The sequence below is a fragment of the Conger conger genome, chromosome 4 (genome assembly GCF_963514075.1).
Source record: "Conger conger chromosome 4, fConCon1.1, whole genome shotgun sequence".
Classification (NCBI taxonomy): Eukaryota; Metazoa; Chordata; class Actinopteri; order Anguilliformes; family Congridae; genus Conger; species Conger conger.
In genome coordinates, this window is record NC_083763.1 from 75,904,549 (window position 1) to 75,928,685 (window position 24,137).

Sequence of the window (24,137 nt, forward strand, 5' to 3'; positions counted from 1 at the left end):
CTGGAGAAATACCGGATGACTGGAAACAAGGTAATATACCAATATGTAAGAAAGGGGACTGCACTGTTCTAGGAAACTACAGGCCTGTCAGTCTAACTTGTATCATATTTAAAATACTTGAATCTATCAAAAGGGTAGGTCATGCCGGGCAGACATTTTGGAATTCTTTGATGCCCCCGGGAGGAAGCAGGATACGGGGCGATGTGGTCATTCCGGTTTTCACTGGTAATTATTTGAATACATAAAGAGAGCTCAAAATAAACAGTCTCACCATGATGAGAACAGGCCATTCAGCCCATCTAGAACACAACACAAGAACACATAAGGAGGAGAACAGGCCATTCAGCCCATCTTCAGACGGGTGCGTGGGGGTTGGACCCAAAATGCACGACTCCGAAGCAATGGTTAAATAAAGTCCCGTTAGGGCTTTATTCGGGACGAATCCCAGGGGCGTAGTCAAAACAAGCAAAGTCCATACACGAAGATCCAGCCAAACAAATAGTAAACAAACAAAAAGCATGGTGCCGAGGGAAGAGGCAAACTCGTAGTCGGTAGACGTGCAGGGAGGTCCGGTAGCAGGAGAGCTGTCAGCGGGGCAGATGAACAAGCGGACGGCAGGCAGAGGCGTAGTCGTGGGCGAAGCGGAAGTCGAAACCATGAAACAATCAGCGAAGCAAAAGTACAAAACGGCAGGCGAGGACGTGGTCAAAAACAAACGCTGGTCAACAAAACAGAAATCAATAACTATGGTCGGTAAAACAGGCTTGGATCGTAACGTGAATCAAACCAGTAATAATGCTCAAGAGTTGCGTAGTAAACTAGAGGCAGACAATTTCGCAAAGAACCGAAGTGCGACTGGGTTATAAATGCGGGTGTAGACAGGTGTAGACAATTAGTTAGAGAGCAACAAGGGAATGGAAAACAGGTGCGATGGAAGACAAGTTAAACAAGGTAATTAGTAATCGTTAGTAATAAACCTATCCTGCCCTAGCATTAGTAAATTAGTAAATGACATGCACGAGAAACGTAAGGAAACATGAACACATGATTAGTATGTTAGTATTACCCAATCCTGATCTAGCGTTAGTAATTATTAGTTAATAGACAAACGAAACAATTAGGGTGTGAGTGACAGAAAGAGAGAGAGAGAAAGCCGGAACGCAAGGTTTGCGGAAAGACATGTAAAAGTGTATGTTTAAACCGTGACCACTTCGCGTAACAATAAACATAAATCAAAACAGAACACGAAACAAACTAAGACGATAACCACTCAACATAACAAGGTAAAAATAAATCGTAACGAAACATAACTAGACATGACAAGACAATATATCGTAACTAGAGATAACTAAACAACATAACGAACCTAGACCAACATAATACATGATAAGACAATACATGACTAAGACAAATGATCAAACATAAAACATGGCAAGACAGACCTGAAACGTGACACATCTAGAACACAAGAACACAAGAACACATAATGATGAGAACAGGCCATTCAGCCCATCTAGAACACAAGAACACAAGAACACAAGAACACATAATGATGAGAACAGGCCATTCAGCCCATCTAGAACATTTTTATATGCATGTTTTACTAGTTATGGATTTGATGCTTTTAACCTGTGGAAAAACATATGCACCTATGCGCTTTGGATTAAAAGTGTCTGCCAAATGACTAAAATGCAAAAATGTAACATAAGAATACATAATGAGAAGAACAGGCTACAGGAATTCAGCCCATCTGGAAGGTAAGAACATGGCAATCCAGTGGCACGTTTAGCAATGCAATGCATGGTGGAGGTGTCACAGCAATCCGAGGACCACGCCTACCGTTTAAGAAGGCACAAACCTTCGAAACGTAGTCCGGTTATATGCCTACTTAACCAGTGGTTATGGCCCTCAGATTAGCCTGCTTCCTGCCTGCAAACCAAGCTAAGATGCCACAAATACATAATTAGAACTGGCCATTCAGAACTGGTCACCGTCCGGAGAGGTGGTCACCTCCTGGTAGAGCCCCACAATTCTTCCCAGGTACACAAATATCTATCCACAGTTCGAATTCAGCTGAACTCTCATTCCAGCTGTCTCTCCCTTCAATTTTAATTCAGCTGAACACACAGTTCATAGTCGAGAGTGCTGGTGCTGATATTTTTATATTTTTCCATCTCATCAGATTTTTCACCTCGCTGTAATGTGAGGTTGGTCACTAGTAAAACATGCATATAAAAATGTTCTAGATGGGCTGAATGGCCTGTTCTCATCATTATGTGTTCTTGTGTTCTTTATATAGAGCCTTTATCCAAAGCACTGTACAATTGATGCTTCTCCATTCACCCATTCATACAAACACTCACACACCAACGGCGATTGGCTGCCATGCAAGGCCCCGACCAGCTCGTCAGGAGCATTTGGGGGTTAGGTGTCTTGCTCAGGGACACTTCGACACAGCCCGGGCGGGGATCGAACCGGCAACCCTCCGACTGCCAGACGACTGCTCTTACCGCCTGAGCCATGTCACCCGCCATGTCGCATTCTCATTCATGCGTGTGTAGCGGGAGTGTGCGGTGAGACATAAACCATGCGGACCAAATTGGAATTAAATAAATCCTAGATCTTCTTCTGGGGCCTCATTTATAAACGTTGCGTAGGCACAAAATAATGCGTACGCCACTTTCTAAGCAAACTTTGGCATTTATAAAAAACGAACTTGACGGGAAAATGTGCGCTCCTCCACGGAAACTCTGACCCATGCGTACGCACATTAACTGGAGAAATGAGAAACTGTGCCTTTAATGCTCGTGACGTAAGACCAGGAAAACGGGAAGTGAAACAAGATGTGAAAAGGTATAAAGATTTGCCGGGAGTTGTGGCTGGGTATGGCTGCTGTAAGGACGTGCTTCGTCCCTGTTATACTTATTAAAGTGTTGTATTGTTGAATCTCGCTATACGGGTTCTCTCCCTTCCTAAGTGCAACACAACATTTGGCGACGAGAGAAGTCGAAAATGATACACAACAGATACCACTGTGTAAAATAAATCGAAATTGATTGTTGTTGATTGTATTCTTAAAGGGTTCTGATTTTCTGCATGTTTACACTAGGACTCGGAACTATACTGTCCTCTCAGGTCCTCTGCACTTGTTCTTGTGTTTAATTTGCACTTTGTTGTACGTCGCTCTGGATAAGAGCGTCTGCTAAATGCCATGTAATGTAATGTAATGTAATGTAATGTAATGAAATATTACCTCTCACGTATCATAAATGAAGAGTTAAATTGCAAAAACGGATAAAAGCCTCTCTTACAACGAATAAACAAACAGCTGTTTGATTGATGCTCCCTGGAGTGCCCAAAAAATATGATTTAGGATGATAAATATAAACGGAGATGTTGTTGTAAAATAATCCCTCAAATGTGTAGACGAATTGTTAAACAATACTTCATGTTATTAAATGTAGTCTCATAAATAATATGGTGAACAGTCGGACAAATTGCGCTGCACTGATGCCGTTTACAATGCGTCAGTCGGGCAGATACAAGCATAGTTTCATATATTGTTATCATATTCATATATTATGTTTTATAATGTGTTTATTGTTATAAATTTTTGTTCGTTTTATCTCTTAATTTTGTAACTGTGTTTTCAATGGTGCTAGACAAATAATGTGTATTATTATTATTATTATTATTATTATTATTATTATTATTATCATCGTCATCATCACATTCGTTGTGCAGAACTGTTCGTCATTTACAATCAATCAGGATAATTCCCACACCTGTAGCTTTTCAGAGGCAAACAAATGGCTGAAATCCCTTTTCTTGGCCTTCTTTTCAGCGTTTGCCATTGTCATCTTCGTGAAATGCATATTCATTAGGGTTGTTTCACTGCCTATTTATAGGCAACTGTGGGCGGGATATGAAGCTGGCAAAGTTGCGCCACATTTAGAGTTGATTGTGAATTATAAAGGAAAACTGGCGTGGGACGTGCGTATGCACTGTTTTATAAATCAGAATATTTTTTTGCGTACGCACGTCCTAGGTTTCATGCTTACGCAACATTTTGACGTGAATCCTAAGCACAGTTTTATAAATGATGCCCCTGGATAGCTCAGAAAAGAGATCGGTCACTGGAGAGTAATTCGTTCAGTGTGAAGAAATTTTCGAGTTCAAAACAACGGTCCAGAATAATATCTTTCGGCCAGGGTACATTAATGGCATTTGGCAGGCGCTCTTATCCCGAGCGACGTACAGTTGATTAGACTAAGCAGGAGACAATCCTCTCCTGGAGCAATGCAGGGTTAAGGGCCTTGCTCAAGGGCCCAACGGCTGTGCGGATCTTATTGTGGCTATACCGGGATTAGAACCACCGACCTTGCGTGTCCCAGGCATTTTACCTTAACCACTACGCTACAGGCCGCCCCTGAACGTAAATACGTAGTCTTGAATGGACTTGAATGGGGAAATGCGTTTTTTTTTGGCACCAAAGGCTTAAAACAAAGTGCATTTCCTCGAGTACTCACTGGAGCTTGCGAGCTGCTCTGAGAACGGCAATCCCTGGCCCCCAAGATTCCAGTGGCGTCGTTGTCTCTACATATTATTCTGAGGTATTATCCCTTACTTAGTGGCTGTGCCATTGGTTTTAGGTCCCGTCTCGCCGAGGGCATTTGTCCTTCGTGTCTTGATTATTGTAAGTAATTTAGTGCTGCTTTTCATTCATAAATCAATGCGTGTATTTGTTCAGTTAGATTTACATTTTTATAATCTCAGTCAGATGCACTCATTGATGAATTTATCGCTTGTTAAACGTTTTTCATGTATGTACAGGCGATTTAGACAATTGGCTGACTAACAGGCAAATTTAACCTCCGTTTTGCAGACCTCTGTTAACAGGGTTGCCAACTAGCTGATGCTTGCTCCAGAAATAATCCCGAATTAATAATAATAATAATAAAATTAAGAAGAAAGATTGTATTTGATAAACAACGCAGGTACTCATTGTTTAATGTTTAATGTTTCAATGTTTTGTATTCGACCAAGTAATCAAATGTTTTCATTTTCTATTGTTGACAACCCTGGTTTAATACTTGGTGCAAACACCACTGGCAAAGATGACAACCATCAGTATTTTCCTATAATTTGTGATAAGGTTAGATAACACATTTACAGGGATTCTGACCATTACTCCATGCAGAACTTTTCTGAATCATTGATATCCCTGGGGTTGCATTTATGGACCCTCCTCTTCAGTTCAGTTCAGACCACAAGCTTGTTATAAGTCTGGAGACTGAGATGGCAATCACAGAACATGAATGTTGTTAAGAGAGAGATAGATTGAATAAAATTGTATTGCCAATTTCACGTTGTTTGAATTCATTTACAGGAATTGTTTGTGGTGCTAATTTGGGCTCCTATGGTTTCCAGAAAACAAAATAGATTTCTTAATAGAATTATTGAAACCTGAGACTAAATATATTGAAATAAAATATTCATAGTTTTCCAATTTTTGCACATAACACGTGAACTATTATCTGTGTTGTTTATTATATCCAGCATTTTTCTTCATTTTTATTACGGGTGCTAATAATTCTGGAGCCCTCTGTAATTGTGTATTAGTGTTGTGTGATGAGTGCACCTATGATCATACAGACCATAACCTTCAACAATAAGCTTCACCGTTGAAGTTGTCTTCTTCCCTGCGGTGGGACAACTCAGACAATCAGGAATTACATCAGTGAGTTATACCAGACTGTAATATCGCTGTCAGAAATCTTATGCTGTGTTGGACACCTGAGGCGTTCTCCTGTCTACTCGGACATCTAGGGGCGGTCTGTAGCGTAGTGACTGGGACACGCAAGGTTGGTGGTTCAACTGTACGTCGCTCTGGATAAGAGCGTCAGTCAAATGGCAATAATGTAATGTAATGTAATGTAACATTGACTGCTGCTACACGGCCATGTGGCTCTCTCCCTTCCTCTGCAGACAGCAGGGTGGCTCGGTTTAGCGCAGTGCATTTTAGGGTAGTCACATCGGGAAATGAGAGCAAAACATGTTGGTGGTGCAACAATCACGCAAAGGAGAAGTGTGCTGTTCTCCATTTGAGTAATATTTCTGGGAATGCGTGAGGAATCAAAACTGTGATAAGAAACCACTACTGCCACTCGCATATGTGGTACTATCATAGATGGTTGGAATTCATATAGCGCCTTTATCCAAAGCGCTGTACAATTGATGCTGACATGTAGCCTTGTTCCTGCATTAACACTTCTGACATGTAGCCTTGTGTCTGCATTAACACTGCTGACAAGTAGCCTTGTTTCTGCATTAACACTGCTGACATGTAGCCTTGTTTCTGCATTAACACTGCTGACATGTAGCCTTGTTCCTGCATTAACGCTGCTAACATGTAGCCTTATTCCTGCATTAACACTGCTAACATGTAGCCTTATTCCTGCATTAACACTGCTGACATGTAGCCTTGTTCCTGCATTAACACTGCTGACATGTAGCCTTGTTTCTGCATTAACACTGCTGACATGTAGCCTTGTTTCTGCATTAACACTGCTGACATGTAGCCTTGTTTCTGCATTAACACTGCTGACATGTAGCCTTGTTTCTGCATTAACACTGCTGACATGTAGCCTTGTTTCTGCATGAACACTGCTGACATGTAGCCTTGTTTCTGCATTAACACTGCTGACATGTAGCCTTGTTTCTGCATTAACACTGCTGACATGTAGCCCTTTTCCTGCATTAACACTGCTGACATGTAGCCTTGTTCCTGCATTAACGCTGCTAACATGTAGCCTTATTCCTGCATTAACACTGCTGACATGTAGCCTTGTTTCTGCATTAACACTGCTGACATGTAGCCCTTTTCCTGCATTAACACTGCTGACATGTAGCCTTGTTCCTGCATTAACGCTGCTAACATGTAGCCTTATTCCTGCATTAACACTGCTGACATGTAGCCTTGTTCCTGCATTAACACTGCTGACATGTAGCCTTGTTTCTGCATTAACACTGCTGACATGTAGCCTTGTTTCTGCATTAACACTGCTGACATGTAGCCTTGTTTCTGCATTAACACTGCTGACATGTAGCCTTGTTCCTGCATTAACACTGCTGACATGTAGCCTTGTTTCTGCATTAACACTGCTGACAAGTAGCCTTGTTTCTGCATTAACACTGCTGACATGTAGCCCTTTTCCTGCATTAACACTGCTGACATGTAGCCTTGTTTCTGCATTAACACTGCTGACATGTAGCCTTGTTTCTGCATTAACACTGCTGACAAGTAGCCTTGTTTCTGCATTAACACTGCTGACATGTAGCCCTTTTCCTGCATTAACACTGCTGACATGTAGCCTTGTTTCTGCATTAACACTGCTGACATGTAGCCTTGTTTCTGCATTAACACTGCTGACAAGTAGCCTTGTTTCTGCATTAACACTGCTGACATGTAGCCCTTTTCCTGCATTAACACTGCTGACATGTAGCCTTGTTTCTGCATTAACACTGCTGACATGTAGCCTTGTTTCTGCATTAACACTGCTGACAAGTAGCCTTGTTTCTGCATTAACACTGCTGACATGTAGCCCTTTTCCTGCATTAACACTGCTGACATGTAGCCTTGTTTCTGCATTAACACTGCTGACAAGTAGCCTTGTTTCTGCATTAACACTGCTGACATGTAGCCCTTTTCCTGCATTAACACTGCTGACATGTAGCCTTGTTTCTGCATTAACACTGCTAACATGTAGCCTTATCCCTGCATTAACACTGCTGACGTGTATCCTTGTTTCTGCATTAACATTGCTGACATGTAGCCCTTTTCCTGCATTAACACTGCTGACATGTAGCCTTGTTTCTGCATTAACACTGCTAACATGTAGCCTTATCCCTGCATTAACACTGCTGACGTGTATCCTTGTTTCTGCATTAACATTGCTGACATGTAGCCCTTTTCCTGCATTAACACTGCTGGCATGTCGCCTTGTTTCTGCATTAACACTGCTGACATGTAGCCTTGTTTTTGCATTAACACTGCTAACATGTAGCCTTATTACTGCATTAACACTGCTGACAAGTAGCCTTGTTTCTGCATTAACACTGCTGACAAGTAGCCCTTTTCCTGCATTAACACTGCTGACATGTATCCTTGTTTCTGCATTAACAATGCTAACATGTAGCCTTATTCCTGCATTAACACTGCTGACATGTAGCCTTGTTTCTGCATTAACACTGCTGACAAGTAGCCTTGTTTCTGCATTAACACTGCTGACATGTAGCCCTTTTCCTGCATTAACAGTGCTGACATGTATCCTTGTTTCTGCATTAACAATGCTAACATGTAGCCTTATTCCTGCATTAACACTGCTGACATGTAGCCTTGTTTCTGCATTAACACTGCTGACATGTAGCCTTATTGCTGCATTAACACTGCTGACATGTAGCCCTTTTCCTGCATTAAACCTGCTGACATGTAGCCCTTTTCCTGCATTAACACTGCTGACAAGTAGCCGTATTCCTGCATTAACACTGCTGGCATGTAGCCTTGTTCCTGCATTAACGCTGCTGACTTTAGCCTTGTTTCTGCATTAACACTGCTGACATGTAGCCTTGTTTCTGCATTAACGCTGCTGACTTTAGCCTTGTTTCTGCATTAACACTGCTGACATGTAGCCTTGTTTCTGCATTAACACTGCTGACATGTAGCCTTGTTTCTGCATTAACACTGCTGACATGTAGCCCTTTTCCTGCATTAACACTGCTGACAAGTAGCCTTATTCCTGCATTAACACTGCTGACATGTAGCCTTGTTTCTGCATTAACACTGCTGACATGTAGCCTTGTTTCTGCATTAACACTGCTGACATGTAGCCTTGTTCCTGCATTAACACTGCTGACATGTAGCCTTGTTTCTGCATTAACACTGCTGACATGTAGCCCTTTTCCTGCATTAACACTGCTGACATGTAGCCTTGTTTCTGCATTAACACTGCTGACATGTAGCCTTGTTTCTGCATTAACACTGCTGACATGTAGCCTTGTTTCTGCATTAACACTGCTGACATGTAGCCTTGTTCCTGCATTAACACTGCTGACATGTAGCCTTGTTTCTGCATTAACACTGCTGACATGTAGCCCTTTTCCTGCATTAACACTGCTGACATGTAGCCTTGTTTCTGCATTAACACTGCTGACATGTAGCCTTGTTTCTGCATTAACACTGCTGACATGTAGCCTTGTTTCTGCATTAACACTGCTGACATGTAGCCTTGTTTCTGCATTAACACTGCTGACATGTAGCCTTGTTCCTGCATTAACACTGCTGACATGTAGCCTTGTTTCTGCATTAACACTGCTGACATGTAGCCCTTTTCCTGCATTAACACTGCTGACATGTAGCCTTGTTTCTGCATTAACACTGCTGGCATGTAGCCTTGTTTCTGCATTAACACTGCTGACATGTAGCCCTTTTCCTGCATTAACACTGCTGACATGTAGCCTTGTTTCTGCATTAACACTGCTGACATGTAGCCTTGTTTCTGCATTAACACTGCTGACATGTAGCCCTTTTCCTGCATTAACACTGCTGACATGTAGCCTTGTTTCTGCATTAACACTGCTGGCATGTAGCCTTGTTTCTGCATTAACACTGCTGACATGTTGCCACGTTCCTGTATTAACTCTGCTGAAATGTAGTGACGTTTTTTTATTAATAAATGTATTCATCCTTTACTTGAGTTCGCAAAATGGAGGAGCCAGTTTTATTTTAGTTTATTGTGTTACTTCATTATTTTTGCTCTGAACCCGTGAGTTAAAACAACATTGATTGCTGCTACACGGCCATGTGGCTCTCTCACTTCCTCTGCAGACAGCAGGGTGGCTTGGTTTAGTGCAGTGCATTTTAGGGTAGTCACATCGAGAAATGAGAGCAAAACATGTTGGTGGTGCAACAATCACGCAAAGGAGAAGTGTGCTGTTCTCCATTTGAGTAATATTTCTGGGAATGCGTGAGGAATCAAAACTGTGATAAGAAACCACTACTGCCACGCATATGTGGTACTATCATAGATGGTTGGAATTCATATAGCGCCTTTATCCAAAGCTCTGTACAATTGATGCTCCTCATTCACCCATTCATACACACACTCACACACCAACAGCGATTGACTGCCATGCAAGGCATCAACCAGCTCATCAGGAGCATGTAGGGGGCATGTAGGGGGCTACATGTCTTTACATTATTGGCATTAGGCAGACGCTCTTATCCAGAGAAATGTACAGTTGTTTAGACTAAGCAGGAGACAATCCTCCCCTGGAGCAATGCAGGGTTAAGGGCCTTGCTCAAGGGCCCAACGGCTGTGCGGATCTTATTGTGGCTACACTGGGAATAGAACCACCGACCTTGCGTGTCCCAGTCATTTACCTTAACCACTACGCTACATGGGAGTGGTGGAATGGAGGATGTGGTTTTGGGACGCTCTCTCCTTCTCTCCTTTCCTCCACTTGCCCCCTTACTTCCTTTCCTCTTGTACTTCCGGGTAGGAGATGAGTGGGAGTGGGGGAGCGGATGGAAGAAGGTGGGAGTGAAAAGTAACGGGCCGCACCATCCTATTTCTTTTTCCCTGACGATCCTCCCTTTCCTCTCTGCAGGCTTGCTAATACAGACACCTGCCACGCTCGCCTGTCCTGATTAAAGAGGGAAGAATACATTTTATCAGGAGACAGACACACAATGGGAGGCGGGTAGGCTAAATGACAGATACTTCATACTTCATAAACCTTTAAATGTTGTTGAACATATGTGCTATTCTGAACATCATAACCTCCTTGCTGTGAGGCGGCAGTGCTACCCACTGCACCATCCGTGCCGCCCGCATCACATCCATAACTAGGAAAATACATAGGAAGTGCTGTTTTAAACATATAGTCATCATAAGTGCTAATTTATTTATTTATTATTATTATTATTTTTTTTTTTTTTTTTGGGGGGGGGGTTAGACAAGAGGGATAGGGATATCAGAAAGGGGGGCAGGGGAAATCAGGAGGGAGGACTAAGATACAGTTTGAAAAGGTGTGTTTTTAGTCTGCGTCAAAATAGGGGGAGGGATTCTGCTGTCCTGACAGTGGTAGGCAAGTCATTCCACCACTGAGGAACCAGAACAGAAAACAGGCGTGAACATGCAGCTCGACCGCCAGGTGCTCGTAGTGAGGGAACCACAAGGCGACCAGAGCTGGCAGACCGGAGTGGTCTAGCTGGGGAGTAGGGAGTGATCAAGGATTGTATGTAAGTCATAGTAGTAAAAAAGGTTTATTTAGCTGCTTTCAGACAATACCATGCAGCTCAAACTGCTTTACAAGTCAAAACAAGCTAAAATTGTGAAGTGTGTCTCAGGCTTTAACACTGGTATCTTTCCATGCAGTTCTTCTGTGAATCGAAGCAGAACTTATGTGGCCAATGCCTCCGGCAGCACTCTGCGTGTGTATTACTGCACAGACAAGCTGATTCTTGAGGAAATGGGTATCAACACTGAGACGACACTTGGCAGCTCTATGACACTTTCAATGTCCATGAAAATGGAGATGATCTTGAAACGCGATAAACGCGTCCGCTACCTACGCAGCCCACCCAACAAGCACGGCCAGATCCTGGCTGAAGGAGATATCTATGTCACCGTGTTCGTGGAGCAAAATGGCAGCAGTGATGAGTGCCTGAACATCTCCCAGAACTTTTTAATCCCCTGTGACAGGTCCTTCATCGTCACAAAAGACCAGCACATCATGTTACAGAAGTATGGAGCCAACATTTGGGTGGATGAGGGTGGCGTTGACCACAGAAAATAAGAGACTATCGACAGCCCATCAAACAATTGAATCGTTTAGAGAGATTGAAAAAAATGCACGTAACACATTAGGCCTACTTATAGGGTTACAGTCTTGGTTTAATTTAAGAATGGCTTAAATCAGTGGCGGCAGCCGTTTAGGATGGGGACCCGGTGCAAGATTTGCCAACCAAGATGCAGGCACGCGCACACAAAGACATATAACCTACGCACGCATGCATACACACACACACATACACACACATTAGACAGATATCATTCATTAATTCATTATCCTAACCCGCTTATCCTGAACAGGGTCGCTGGGGGGCTGGAGCCTATCCCAGCATACATTGGGCGAAAGGCAGGAATACACCCTGGACAGGTCGCCAGTCCATCACAGGGCACACACACCATTCACTCACACACTCACACCTACGCGCAATTTAGACTCTCCAATCAGGGGCCAGTCGCGTGTAGGTGTAGAGCCCTACAATGGTCACTACAGCTCGAATCCACCCTTTGGCAAACCATGACATAAATAATGGAAACTATTTTGTTGTAGAATTGTCCCATAATCATGTTTGTTGTGTCATTAGATTTGATCTCCAGCTCTATTTCACTATGGATTGGAAATTCTTTCTGCCATCATTCTACTTAATAGTTATCTCACATTACAATTAAGGTATTTGGCTTTGTCCCCCAACTGTTCACTCTGAACAATATGGTATATGCAATTTGTTTTAAGTACATTGTATTTAATGGCTGTTATTGTAACTCTGTAAATGTTTTTTTTATTGTTTACTGCTGCTTGACAGTAAACAATAAAATTAGGGACATGTTCCAGCCCCCTGCTCTGTGCTACTTATTCTGGCGTTACTTCACAGGTGCCTCGTGGGCAGAGTACCAGGTTGTTTGCGCAATTGGGAGCACCTGTGACCAGATGTTAAAATGTGCCTGTCTCTTGTCTGAAGGAGGGTACTCTCTGCCCACATACCTGTTGGGTCTTTTTGGGTTTGCATCAGACAACACTGCTTCAGCATACTTTTCACACATCCACTCACTCACACTACTGATGCAACTGACTTTCACACTTTTTTTGTTACCTGGTTATTTCAAATAAATTTGACCTTGTTTTTTAAATGCATCAGTGTGCGTCTCCCTCTTTGTTACGGCCAGTGAGCCAGGTCGTGACAGATAATAAAGTATATAATTTAATCTCTTCTAAGGCATGCAGCGGGTTGGATGTTAGGTAAAAGTTATGGCAACTGTCTGAAGGAGAACAATATTTACAACTTGCCTACTATCCATGCACACAGATACAGACAACCATTGCCAAAATATCCACTCACTGAGAACTTTATTAGGAACACCTGTACACCAACGTCGTCATGCGATTACCTAATCAGCCACTGGTGGCAGCAGTGCAATGCATAAAATCATGCAGATATGGGTCAGGAGCTTCAGTTAATGTTCATATCAATTATCAAAAGTGATTAGTGATTTCGACTGTGGCATGATTGTTGGTGCCAGACGGGCAGGTACGAGTATTTCTGTAACTGCTGATCTCCTGGGATTTTCACGCACAACAAACAGTCTCTTGAGTTTACTCAGAATGGTGCGAAAAACAAAAAACATTCACTGATGGGCAGTTCTGCGGACGGAAATGGCTTGAGGATGAGCAAGGTAATGGAGAAGGGCCAGACTGGTCTAAGCTGACAGGAAGGTGACAGTAATGCAAATAACTATACATTACATCAGTGAATAGATCTCTGAACACACAATGCATCAAACCTCTAAGTGGATAGGCTACAGCAGCAGAAGACCTAATACGTCTAATAAATACCTAATAAAGTGCTCACTGAGTGTATATTGTCAAATAGAACATGCAAAATGTGTACCTGAGGTGAAGGGTATAGCTTATTAAAGTACAGAACAGTATAAATGTTGTTGAAATTATACATTTATGTGTTTCTTTTATTATTAATTGCTTATCCTGGAGTGATCCAGATCATATATAATCATTAAAGTATCATAACTTGCTTTGTGCTAATGAATATTATTTTCTGTAAATGTGTGAGTTGAGATATCAATATCTCACCTGCACTCCCTGGAGAATCAGCGCTGACTGCAAACCCTGCACGGGTCGTCTGCGAGACGATATAGAGAAAGACCTCAGCCGGAGCGAGTCAAGGCTCTTTGGGCTAGCAGGGGGCCAGCGGCGAGTTTCTCCAAAAGCCGGAGCGAGTCAAGGCTCTTTGGGCTAGGAGAGGAGCGGGCGGGTGAGTGACGGTATCCCTGAATTCGGCTTGTGTTTATGTGAGACAGAGAGACAAAAAAAAAAAAAAAAACTAACAGTAACACTAATACACTAAGTAATAGTGTGTTACACATTTAAGTAATCCGATGTGAGAAAAAATATGCCTCACTCAAGAGGAACTGCTGAGTGAAAACCAGTAAGAATGACATTGGACTAATACATGATGCAGCAATGGTAAAAATAGTTCCAAAGGGAACTTTCTGTCCGTATCGACGTCAATATCCTTTAAAGCCTGAAGCAGAAAAGGGCATAGAACCCGTTATACGGGAATTATTTGATAAAGGTGTAATTGTGTCTTGCCCAGATTCTCCATGTAACACGCCTCTTTTTCCAGTCCGTAAAGCGAACGGAGAATGGAGAGTAGTGCAGGATTTACAAGCAGTAAATGCAGCGGTAATTCCAAGGGCTCCTGTCACACCGGACCCAAATACTATTTTAAATGATATGTGACCGCAATCTGCTCATTTTCCTGTGATTGATTTAGCAAATGCTTTCTTTTCTGTGCCCATTCACCCAGATTCTCAATTTTGGTTTGCGTTTACATTTCAGCGAAAGAGATATACATATACGCGTTGCCCGCAGGGATATGTGGAATCACCAGCGATATTTACACAAGCAATGGAGGCAAACATAGCGAAATTTACTCCCCCTCAAGGGAGCCAAATTATAATATACAGTGCATCCGGAAAGTATTCACAGCGCTTCACTTTTCCCACATTTTGTTATGTTACAGCCTGTTACAGCCAAAATGGAATACATTTATTTTTTTCCTCAAAATTCTACACACAACACCCCATAATGACAACACGAAATACGTTTTTTTTTTTTTTTTGCAAATTTATAAAAAATAAAAAACGAAGAAATCACATTATTAAAATTAATAAAATGATTATTTTATTATTAATTGCCTATCCTTTAGTGATCCAGATCATATATAATCATTAAAGTATCATAACTTGCTTTGTGCTAATGAATATTATTTTCTGTAACTGTGTGACAACACGAAATACGTTTTTTTTTTTTTTTTTTGCAAATTTATAAAAAATAAAAAACTAAGAAATCACATGTACATAAGTATTCGCAGCCTTTGCTCAATACTTTGTTGATGCACCTTTGGCAGCAATTACAGCCTCAAGTCTTTTTGAATATGATGCCACAAGCTTGGCACACCTATCTTTGGGCAGTTTCGCCCATTCCTCTTTGCAGCACCTCTCAAGCTCCATCAGGTTGGATGGGGAGCGTCGGTGCACAGCCATTTTCAGATCTCTCCAGAGATGTTCAATCGGATTCAAGTCTGGGCTGTGGCTGGGCCACTCAAGGACATTCACAGAGTTGTCCTGAAGCCACTCCTTTGATATCTTGGCTGTGTGCTTAGGGTCGTTGTCCTGCTGAAAGATGAACCGTCGCCCCAGTCTGAGGTCAAGAGCGCTCTGGAGCAGGTTTTCATCCAGGATGTCTCTGTACATTGCTGCATTCATCTTTCCCTCAATCCTGACTAGTCTCCCAGTTCCTGCTGCTGAAAAACATCCCCACAGCATGATGCTGCCACCACCATGCTGGTATTGGCCAGGTGATGAGCGGTGCCTGGTTTCCTCCAAACATGACGCCAGGCCTGAACTTCCATAGAGCTATTAATCAAAAGTGCTTGCAACTGCACAAATGCTGCATGCAGGAAGTTTCAACCAGATGGTGTTAACCGCAACCTTTAAAAATTGAGAACTGTTAGGAAGAACAGGAACTTCTAGGCGGGTGACCTAGGTCACTCAGATCACTCTTAACAGTCGAAAATAACTGTCTTGAAGTCACAAGAAAACACTGTGGCTTCTTGGAATTAAGGATAAGGATGCCTTCTGATTGGAGGAGAAGCAGATGTTGTCAGTCCATCACAGACGCCGACCAATCAGCACAGGCTCATGAGGGAATAAAGAGTGGTTTGAAGTTGGAAGAAGTGTGCGTGCTCCTGGATGTCAGCCGAGCAAATTGGTTGAGAGTCTGCTCAGTTGTTATCTGTATTCCTTGCTTACTAAGTTGTCTCATTAAATAGTTTATCATTGAATTTGGTCTCAAGTGTCCTGTCTTCATCCCCACCTAAACGAACACGCGGAAGAGGAAAAGAAATTCCCTAACAATTGTTAAATCTTTGTCTCATCAGACCAGATAATTTTGTTTCTCATGGTCTGAGAGTCCTTCAGGTGCCTTTTGACAAACTCCAGGCAGGCTGCCATGTGCCTTTTACTAAGAAGTGGCTTCCGTCTGGCCACTCTACCATACAGGCCTGATTGGTGGATTGCTGCAGAGATGGTTGTCCTTCTGGAAGGTTCTCCTCTCTCCACAGAGGAACGCTGGAGTTCTGACAGAGTGACCATCGGGTTCTTGGTCACCTCCCTGACTAAGGGCCTTCTCCCCCGATTGCTCAGTTTAGACGGGCGGCCAGCTCTAGGAAGAGTCCTAGTGGTTCCGAACTTCTTCCATTTACGGATGATGGAGGCCACTGTGCTCATTGGGACCTTCAAAGCAGCAGAAATCTGTACCCTTCCCCAGATTTGTGCCTCGAGACAATCCTGTCTCGGAGGTCTACAGACAATTCCTTTGACTTCATGCTTGGTTTGTGCTCCGACATGCACTGTCAACTGTGGGACCTGATATAGACAGGTGTGTGCCTTTCCAAATCATGTCGAATCAACTGAATTTACCACAGGTGGACTCCAATTAAGCTGTAGAAACATCTCAAGGTTGATCAGTGGAAACAGGATGCACCGGAGCCCTTGACCCTATCCCCTCTTCTCTTCTCCAAACTATCACACCTGACATTCTCCCATTTGTCACCTCCCTTGTCAACTCCTCCCTGTCTTCCGGCTGTTTTCCGGCATCCTCCAAGAGGGCCCACATCACTCCGCTGCTAAAAAAGCCTACTCTGGATCCCTCCATCATCGAGAACGACCGCCCGGTATCTCTTCTTCCTTTCCTTTCTAAAACTATAGAAAGAGCCGCTTCTACTCAACTTTCTTCTTTCTTTTCTAACAACAACCTGCTAGACCCCCATCAGTTTCAGATCGGGCCACTCGACAGAGACTGCACTCCTCTCCGTCAGTGAGTCACTCCATGCCGCACGAGCAGCCTCCCTCTCCTCTGTCCTCATTCTTCTAGATCTCTCTGCTGCCTTCGACACTGTGGATCACTCCATCCTCCTGTCTGCCCTGTCAGCAACGGGCATCTGTGGCACAGCCCTGGACTGGATTGAGTCCTATCACTCTGATCGCTCCTTCCAGGTTGCCTGGGCTGGTTCGGTATCGACACCTCGGCCCCTCGCCACAGGAGTTCCCCAGGGCTCAGTCCTAGGCCCGCTTCTTTTTTCTCTTTACACTCGCTCCCTTGGCCCTGTGATCACTGCACATGGGCTATCCTACCACTGCTATGCGGACGATACCCAACTCTTCATCTCGTTCCCGCCGTCTGATACGCAGGTTTCAGCCCGTATCTCTGCTTGCCTGAGGGACATCCAGAGCTGGATGGACAACCACCATCTAAAGCTCAACCCAGGCAAGACTGAAATGATATTCATCCCTGCTAATACCTCTCCCCATCTGGATCTCTCCATTTCCCTCGGGGATACCACACTCACGCCTGTCACCCTCAGACGGCACCTCGGTGTGGTGATGGACAGCAGACTGTCCCTTTCCGAGAACATTGCGGCGGTGCAGGTTCTTCCTATACAACATACGGAGAATCCGCCCCTTTCTCACCCCCTACTCGACCCAGCGATGGTCCAAGCGATGGTTCTGTCCCGCCTGGACTACTGCAATTCCCTCTTGGCTGGCCTCCCAGCGTCCGCCATCAGACCCCTCCAACTTATCCAGAATGCAGCAGCTCATCTGGTCTTCAACCTTCCCAAATACTCACACGTCACCCCCCTGCTTACTTCCCTCCACTGGCTGCCTGTCATGGCTCACATCAAATTCAAAACATTGGTGCTAGCCTTCCAAGCAGTTAAGGGGTCTTCCCCAGCTTATCTACAAAAAAATCATCAGACCCTACACCCCTGCCAGACCTCTTCGTTCAGCCTCCACAGGCCGCTTGGCACCTCCCCCTCTCCGAACCTCCACCTCACGCTCACGACTACTGTCTGTTCTGGCTCCACAGTGGTGGAACGAACTCCCCGTTGAGGTCAGAACTGTAGAATCTCTCCCCACCTTCAAGCGCAAGCTGAAGACACACCTCTTCAAGCAGCACCTCTCCCCATCCCTCCCTACCTCCCTGTGAACCTTAATTGTTGTCTCTGTGACTTGCTTTGTGTATCGGTATTTTTAGTTGGCTAGGTAAGCAGTGTTTGGATAGTTAACTTTGGTCACTTTTGCTCCGTTTGTTTGTTTCTTTGTTCCAAAAAAAAAAAAAGAAAAAAAATTTGCCCTCGTCCTTATCTTTGTTGTACAGGTAGCAGTTGAAATTGTACTTCCCTCTAGGGTCTTTCAGCGAACTTATCCCTGGTTATGGGTATGCACTTTGTTGTACGTCGCTCTGGATAAGAGCGTCTGCCAAATGCCAATAATGTAATGTAATGTAATGCACAGCAAATTGCAGCGATAATTATGGCAATGGTTAAGGTGGCTGTTTAACTACTACTGTAACCTTCAGCGGGGTACTTTTTTCGCAATTGTACAAATCCAGTTTTTACGATAAAATGGTAAATGCTGTAAAATATGGAACAGGGCTACGTGACGTAGCGCTGGGGGAGGTCAGCGCGAAGAGCATCCCACGCGCTCCCCGGAATGAGAGGCTTCAGGCTACAAACTTTCGACCAATCAGAGCGCTGCGCTACTCGCACTGAAGGGAGAACAATATGGAAGTGCGACCTGGAGTGAGAGATTGAGAGAAAAACGCGGAGATTTTCAGCCACAGTGAACCCCAAAGCCACACACTGACTCGTTCTCCGTAAAATGATTAGCTGCTGTCACACTAGGAACGCTTTCTGACTAATGACAATGTTGGGTATGTACGTGCCGGACAGGTTCGTACTGAAGTCCTCCGAGGTCCAAGATGGAATCGGGCTGTACACCGCCAGACGGGTGAAAAAGGTTTGTTTTTATTTGAGAGGAATACTTTTCTTTAAAGCATGAATTACGAGCGATGAGTATCCTGAAAAATGTTAATGTAATGGAGCGCAAGAGTTGCTAACTTGTTTTAGCGATTCGTGCAGTTCATAGAGGACTAGGACTACCTTCTGTTTGCTGAGGTGACGTGCCACGTAGCTGTTGTGGCTAACAGTGGGTTTGATAGTCTCTTATTTTGGGTTTGTCCCTCCCACTCTCTGTCACGCAGTTTCAGAGAAAACGCCGTCTATTTCAGGGAAACTAGCCTGTCTGTGTCAGTCTGAGCAGTGAAATGGCTGAAGGCAGGGGTTTACTGGATCAGGACTAGTTGAGCTGTTCGATCTGTCTGGATCTACTGAAGACACAGTTACTGCAGGCTCAGCAACAGCAGAGTGGACTGAGAAACAGGTAAGAACTGAACTTCTGCTTTACCTAACCTCATTAAAATCTCAAATCTAAATTCATGACTGAATGCAGGCCATTAAAAAAAAAACCTCTAAATGGACAGGCTTCAGCAGCAGAAAAATAAGTGTAATAATTACCTAATAAAGTGGTCACTGTGTATATTCTCCTATATTATGTAATATACACTCACTGGGCGTAAGGTACTTAAGACTTTTTTTCCTTTTAGGTTGGATTTCTTGTTTCTGTCCTGATTTGGATCAGTTTCGAGGTAAGGTTATCAACTTTGTCTTAGAGATTGTGTTTTGGATTCCATTTTCTGTTTGTCGACTCTGTGCCTTTGCTGAGGACGTGGCTCTCTCCTTTCCCCCACTTGCCCCCTCCCTTCTTTTCCTCTCGTAGGGAGTAAAAAATAACGGGGCGCACCCATCCTATTTCTTTTTCCCTGACGATCCTCCCTTCCCTCTCTGCAGGCTTGCTAATACAGACACCTGCCATGCTCGCCTGTCCTGATTAAAGAGGGAGAAATACATTTTATCAGGAGACAGACACACAATGGCAGGCAGGTAGGCTAAATCACAGGTATACTTCATAAGCCTTTAAATGTTGTTGAACATATGTGCTATTCTGAACATCATAACCTCATTGCTGTGAGGCGCCAGTGCTACCCACTGCACCATCCGTGCCGCCCGCATCACATCCATAACTAGGAAAATACATAGGAAGTGCTGTTTTAAACATATAGTCATCATAAGTGCTAATTTATTTATTTATTATTATTATTATTATTTTTTTTTTTGGGGGGGGGGTTAGACAAGAGGGATAGGGATATCAGAAAGGGGGGCAGGGGAAATCAGGAGGGAGGACTAAGATACAGTTTGAAAAGGTGTGTTTTTAGTCTGCGTCAAAATAGGGGGAGGGATTCTGCTGTCCTGACAGTGGTAGGCAAGTCATTCCACCACTGAAGAAACAGAACAGAAAACGGGCGTGAATGTGCAGCTCGACCGCCAGGTGCTCGTAGTGAGGGAACCACAAGGCGACCAGAGCTGGCAGACCGGAGTGGTCTAGCTGGGGAGTAGGGAGTGATCAAGGATTGTATGTAAGTCATAGTAGTAAAAAAGGTTTATTTAGCTGCTTTCAGACAATACCATGCAGCTCAAACTGCTTTACAAGTCAAAACAAGCTAAAATTGTGAAGTGTGTCTCAGGCTTTAACACTGGTATCTTTCCAGAAGCAGAACTTATGTGGCCAATGCCTCCGGCAGCACTCTGCGTGTGTATTACTGCACAGACAATCTGATTCTTGAGGAGACCGATATCGACACTGGGGCGACACTTGGCGGCTCCGTGTCGCAGGGCCCGACACTTTCAATGTCCATGAAAATGGAGATGATCATGAAACGCGATAAACGCGTCCGCTACCTACGCATCCCACACGACAACCACGGCCAGATCCTGGGTGAAGGAGCCATCTATGTCACCGTGTTCGTGGAGCAAAAGGGCAGCAGTGACGAGTGCCTGAACATCTCCCAGAACTTTTTCATCCCCTGTGACAGGTCCTTCATCGTCACAGCAGACCATAACATCGTGTTACAGTCGTATGGAGCCAACATTTGGGTGGATGAGGGTGGCGTTGACCACAGAAAATAAGAGACTATTGACAGCCCATCAAACAATTGAATCGTTTAGAGAGATTGAAAAGAATGCACATAACACATTAGGCCTACTTATAGGGTTACAGTCTTGGTTTAATTTAAGAATGGTTTAAATCAGTGGCGGCAGCCATTTAGGATGGGACCCGGTGCAAGATTTGCCAACCAAGATGCCGGCACGCGCACACAAAGACATATAACCTACGCACGCACGCATACACACACATGCACACACACACACATACACACACATTAGACAGATATCATTCATTCATTCATTATCCTAACCCGCTTATCCTGAACAGGGTCGCTGGGGGGCTGGAGCCTATCCCAGCGTACATTGGGTGAAAGGCAGGAATACACCCTGGACAGGTCGCCAGTCCATCACAGGGCACACACACCATTCACTCACACACTCATACCTACGGGCAATTTAGACTCTCCAATCAGGGGCCAGTCGCGTGTAGGTGTAGAGCCCTACAATGGTCACTACGGCTCAAATCCACCCTTTGGCAAACCATGACATAAATAATGGAAACTATTTCCTTGTAGAATTGTCCCATAATCATGTTTGTTGTGTCATTAGATTTGATCTCCAGCTCTATTTCACTATGGATTGGAAATTCTTTCTGCCATCATTCTACTTAATCGTTATCTCACATTACAATTAAGGTATTTGGCTTTAAGTTTTTTTAATGGCTGTTATTGTAAATGTTTTTTAAACTTTTTTTATTGTATTGTTTACTGCTGCTTGACAGTATCAGACAACACTGCTTCAGCTTCATACTTTTCACACATCCAGTCACTCACACTACTGATGCAACTGACTTTCACACTACACATTTTTGTTACCTGGTTATTTCAAATAAATTTGACCTTGTTTTTTAAATGCGTCAGTGTACGTCTCCCTCTTTGTTACGGCCAGTGCGCCAGGTCGTGACAGATAATAAAGTATATAATTTAATAATAATAATAATTTATTAATAATAATAATAATAAGATAACATTACTTAACGTGATGATGAAAATAATAATCCTAGGATCCTAACAATAACTCCTACTTAATGTTCCTAAAAACTAAACAGTATCTAGTACTGTATGAAGTCTGGTCTGGCAAGCTATTCCACGCAGTGACCACGCTCTGTGTGAAAAATACTTCCTATTGTCTCTGTGGGAATAAGCGTTTGTCAATTTCCATTTATGTCCCCCAATTCTGCTAACCGAACTCACCCTGAAGAATCGACTGTAGTTCACTTTGTTTATCCCTCAATAAAATACCCCCTTAGTCTCCTTTTACTCAAATGAAAGAGCATCTGTGAGGCATCTGTCTTTTCTCACAACACAATCTTTTATACATGGAATCAATCTGGTTGCCCTTCTCTGACCCTTTTCCAGTGCCTCGATATTTTTCTTATAGTGCGGTCCCCAGAACTGCACACAGTAATCTATATTGCATATATATATATAGGACCTACAGACCACACTTACCACCCTGGGGACAGAGAGACCACACTTACCACCCTGAGGACCTACCGACCACAATTACCACCCTGGGGACCTACATACCACACTTACCACCCTGAGGACCTACAGACCACACTTTCCACCCTGAGGACCTACGGACCACACTTACCACCCTGGGGACCTACAGACCACACTTACCACCCTGGGGACCTACAGACCACATTTACCACCCTGGGGACCTACAGACCACACTTACCACCCTGAGGACCTACAGACCACACTTACCACCCTGGGGACCGAGAGACCACACTTACCACCCTGGGGACCTACAGACCACACTTACCACCCTGAGGACCTACAGACCACACTTACCACCCTGGGGACCTACATACCACACTTACCACCCTGAGGACCTACAGACCACACTTTCCACCCTGAGGACCTACAGACCACACTTACCACCCTGGGGACCTACAGACCACATTTACCACCCTGGGGACCTACAGACCACATTTACCACCCTGGGGACCTACAGACCACACTTACCACCCTGAGGACCTACAGACCACACTTACCACCCTGGGGACCTAGAGACCACACTTACCACCCTGGGGACCTACAGACCACACTTACCACCCTGAGGACCTACCGACCACAATTTCCACCCTGGGGACCTATGGACCACACTTACCACCCTGGGGACCAACAGACCACACTTACGACCCTGGGGACCTACAGACCACACTTACCACCCTGGGTACCTACAGACCACACTTACCACCCTGAGGACCTACAGACCACACTTACCACCCTGGGGACCTACAGACCACACTTACCACCCTGGGGACCTACAGACCACACTGACCCATTTGTCTGCTGTCTGCTGCGAAAAGCGCTGTACAAAATAAAACTGAATTAAAAATTGAATTGAATTTCTCCCATAACTTTCTCTCACCCTCCGTCTTTTATTTGTTCATGGGGGTTGTAAGGGGCGGCCTGTCGCGTAGTGGTTAAGGTAGATGACTGGGACACGCAAGGTCGGTGGTTCTAATCCCGGTGTAGCCACAATAAGATCTGCCCACCCCTGGAGCAAGGCCCCTAACCCTGCGTTGCTGCAGGGGAGGATTGTCTCCTGCTTAGTCTAATGAACTGTACGTCGCTCTGGATAAGAGCATCTGGCAAATGCCATTGATGTAATAATGGTGTGTCTTTTAAAGGGGTTGTTTTTTTTTTTTGAGCTGTTTTTAGACTCTTGGTTTTTTGTTTTTTTGGTTCTTGCAGAAGATGCAAAGGCTCCTGGACGAACAGTCTGAGCTCTGTTTGCAGCTGAGGATCCCCTCTGAGCCCCTCCACCGGGGCCCCGACCACAGCCACCG

General features: G+C 44.1%; 2 long non-coding RNA genes across 3 annotated transcripts; both read left to right on the forward strand.

The window, feature by feature from the left end:
* The first annotated feature begins 4,555 nt into the window (after positions 1-4,555).
* LOC133127447 (uncharacterized) lies at positions 4,556-12,980 on the forward strand. Its single transcript, XR_009708626.1, has 3 exons — positions 4,556-4,696; positions 10,669-10,761; positions 11,439-12,980. It is a non-coding gene; the product is annotated as an uncharacterized LOC133127447 (long non-coding RNA).
* Positions 12,981-18,974: 5,994 nt separating this feature from the next.
* On the forward strand, positions 18,975-22,130 carry LOC133127308 (uncharacterized). Of its 2 annotated transcripts, none has more exons than XR_009708611.1 (5): positions 18,975-19,229; positions 19,474-19,652; positions 19,876-19,917; positions 20,120-20,212; positions 20,878-22,130. It is a non-coding gene; the product is annotated as an uncharacterized LOC133127308 (long non-coding RNA). The 2 variants fall into 2 exon arrangements; XR_009708612.1 differs by having other exon boundaries at positions 19,501-19,652.
* Positions 22,131-24,137: the final 2,007 nt, after the last annotated feature.